The sequence below is a fragment of the Elephas maximus genome, chromosome 13 (genome assembly GCF_024166365.1).
Source record: "Elephas maximus indicus isolate mEleMax1 chromosome 13, mEleMax1 primary haplotype, whole genome shotgun sequence".
Classification (NCBI taxonomy): domain Eukaryota; kingdom Metazoa; phylum Chordata; class Mammalia; order Proboscidea; family Elephantidae; genus Elephas; species Elephas maximus.
The window spans coordinates 91031259-91034899 of record NC_064831.1 but is presented as its reverse complement, the minus strand read 5'-3'; positions in this window follow the sequence as shown (position 1 = coordinate 91034899).

Genomic DNA, 3641 nt, shown 5'->3' with positions numbered 1-3641 from the left:
AGTATCCCCTCGTTCTGCCGGAACAACTGCCTCTTGGTCTGTGTACAGGTCCTCATGAACACAATTATCGTAGTCTATCAGGATTCTTGAAACATTCTTTTTGCCTATGAATGCGACGCTGTTTCTCTTCGATTTGTCATTCCTGGTATAGTAGACCATTTGATTTTCCAATTCAGAATGGCCAATACCAGTCCATTTCAGCTCACTAGTGCCTAGGATATCCATCTTCAAGGGTTCCATTTCATTTTTGACTTCTTCCAATTTTCCTTGATTCATACTTTGCACGTTCCACGTTCCCATTATGAATGGATGTTTGCAGCTGTTTCTTCTCATTTTGAGTTGTGTCATACAAGCAAATAAAGGTCCCAAAAGCTTTACCCCATCCATGTCATTAATGTCGACTCCACTTTGAGGAGGCAGCTCTTCCCCAGTGGTATTTTGAGTGCCTTCCAACCTGAGGGGCTCATCTTCTGGCACTACTCCAGACAATGTTCCGCTGCTATTCATAAGGTTTTCACTGGCCAATTTTTTCATAAGTAGACTGCCGGGTCCTTCTTCCTAGACAGTCTTAGTCTGGAAGCTCCACTGAAACCTGTCCACCATGGGTGACCCTGCTGGTATTTGAAATACTGCTGGCATAGCTTCCAGCATCACAGCAACACGCAAGCCATGACAGTATGACCAGCTGACAGATGAGTGGTGGATACATATACTGTATGGCTCATCAGTTCCCCCCTTAGGTATTATAACCCAAGAGAAATGGAAACGCATGTCTGCACAGAGACTTGTACAAGAATGGTGAGAGTAGTCTTATTCATAAGCATCAAAACTGCAAACAACGCAAATGTCCATGGATAGGAGAACAGGTAAACAATACGGTGTACCCATTCAATAGAATTTACTCAGTAATAAAAACAACCACCTGCTGACATGCCCACAACATAAACAGATGTCAAAAAGCATTGTGCTGAGCGAAGGAAGCCAGACACAAAAGAGCATATACTGTGTGATTTCATTTCTAAGAATTTCTAGAACGTGCAAAATTAATCCATGCTTATGCAAGTCAAAAAGTAGTAAGGGACACAAGGAAACTTTCTAGAGTGATGAATAGGTTCTGTAACTTGTTTTCAATGGTGTCATTTGGACATATATAACTGTCAAACCTCATCAAACTGAAGACTTAAGAACATGCATTTTATTGTATGTAGATTATACCTTAATTTTTTTTTTTTTTTTTAAAACCTCTTCTCAGAGTTTTGGCCCAAATTCTTACAGCAGATGAGCCTGGCAAAGAGAATTAAAAGTCCCGCAAGGCCCTGCGCCTTTGGGAGTACACTACCACTCCCCCTTTCTCTGTTCCAAGTGTATGCACACACACACCTAGTGCATGTGGGCAGTGTGCTTGTGCCCTGCCGCCCTGGGCATGTACACTCACACAGCCTACACACCTGGGCACTGTATATACACCCACACCCTGCACCTCTAGGGAATGCGCACACACACACCCTCCACACCTGAGGAGTGTTCACATACACACCCTCCACACCTGAGGAATGTGCACACTCATCCTCCATGCCTGGGGAGTGTGCCCACACATCCTCCACGCCTGGGGAGTGTGCACATAAACATACCCATATACCCAGGGAGTGTACACACACATACCCTACACCTCTGGAGTGTGCACACACATACCCCGCGCTTCTGGGAATGTGCACACGTACATCTCTTTACAGCCAGGGTGTGGACCCCTCCCAGTGTGCCTCTCTTTCTCCTGGAGTGTTCAAAAGCACCCCTGCCGCTCTGTCCCTCTGCCCGCTCTGCCCACACCCTCGTCCTCCCTCCTGTGGTCTCTAACTGCACTAGAGTCATCTCCGGTTCTATAAACCTCAGTACACTCTAAATCATAGTCTCCGTGTGTTTTTCGCAGTGACATACGGATGCTTTTGAAACCACTTTCCCTTCTAAGGGCCTCCTCCTTCCCTGTAAACTCTGGGCTCAGCTGTTTCATAAATTATGCAGCAGCCTCGCTCATCTCAGTTACAAATGCGGATATCACCCTTTGGGAGGATCTGACTGGCTTCCTTGGAGCTGCTTCCTTGTTTCTCAAGTCAGGCCAGCAGCCGCCCTTGCCCTCCATGGGATGTGGGTGTTGCCCTGACCCTCTGCCAACGAGGCTTTGTTTTGGGGCTCAGTCACTTCTCTAAAAGCCTGTTAATTCTCCTCCCATTTCTTTTGCCAAAGAACTGTGGCAGCTCGGTTCTTCCTCTGGCCTGCGGGTCTGGGGTGGTTCCCAGAGGAGCGGCGCATTCCCAAGGATCAGTGCACACCGTGCCACCAGAGGCAGGATAAACGTCCCCTTCCCATTTTTCCCATCAGCATCCCTCCTGCAATGGTTCTGAGCACGGCCTGCTTTTCTGCAGGAACTCTGAGGTGCGCAGTCTCCAAATAGTTACCAATTCGGCACCCGTCAGACCCCAGGGCTGCTCCCCAAAACAGCCAGCAAAGCTGTAAGTCCACAAGCCAGGCCCTATCCCCATGGCAGAGTTCCTGGGTGGTAGTAACAGTTAATGCACTTGGCTGCTAACCAAAAGGTTGGAGGGTTGAGTGCATTCAGAGGCATCTCAGAAAAAAGGCCTGGCAATCTACTTCCAAAAAACCAGCCACTGAGAACCCTATGGAGCCCAGTTCTGCTCTGACATACATGGGGTTGCCATGAGTTGGAGCTGACTCCATGGCAGCGGGTAACCGGCCCCCCCAGCAGTCCTGCTCTCCACTGCCCAGCTCCGCTGGTGGCCTTGGCAAGACTGGACCTGCCCTGGCCTAGAGGCTGGCACTTCCACCCCTCCTGCGATGCTCCTCTGGGCACCATGGGGGACAGTGTGACTGCCTTGGTCCATCCCTGGAGGACCTCCTCAGGCTCGCCCCTGTGGGTGATGGGAGGCAGCCCTGTGGTCTATCCCTTCTCCTTAGAATTTCTAGCTGTCATGTTATTCATCCCAAGGTCCCTGGGTCCTTAGTATGGGGTGTCCCACCTGGCCAGGTACCCTCTGCTGACAGCAGCTGTGAGATCCCACTCCTGAGAAGAAGCGACGTCCTTGGGCGTGGCTGGAGGAGGCCAGTGGGTGACCCCTCTGGTCTCTACAGTGGTCTCAGGCGCCTAGGTGGCCCCACCACTGAGGACAGGGACCTTGGGGCTGCGGCCTTTTCATGCCTGCTTGCTCAGTGAGGGGTGGGACGGGAGGCACTCCTTATAGCAGGAGCCGGAGCTGAGCAGGCAAGGTAGGAGGCTCCGCCTCTGTGGCCTAGTCGTCATGAGTTGGGGGAGTGAAGGTCTCCAGAGGACCACTGCCATTGGGCTCCATGGCTCCCTGACCCCAGAGGTGACATTACAGCCAGTCATGTGAGTTTGCGTTTGTCACCTGAACCTTTTGGACTGATTGCACGTCTGTTGTCGGTGTCTCTTACCAGCACGCAGTTTCTCAGTGGAAGAACGCCGGTTTCTGTCGAGTCGATTCCGACTCATGGCGACCCTAAAGGACAGAGGAGAACTGCCCCCTAGGGTTTCCAAGGAGCGCCTGGTGGATTTGAACTGCCGACCTTTTGGTTAGCAGCCATAGCTCTCAACCACCATGCCACCAGGT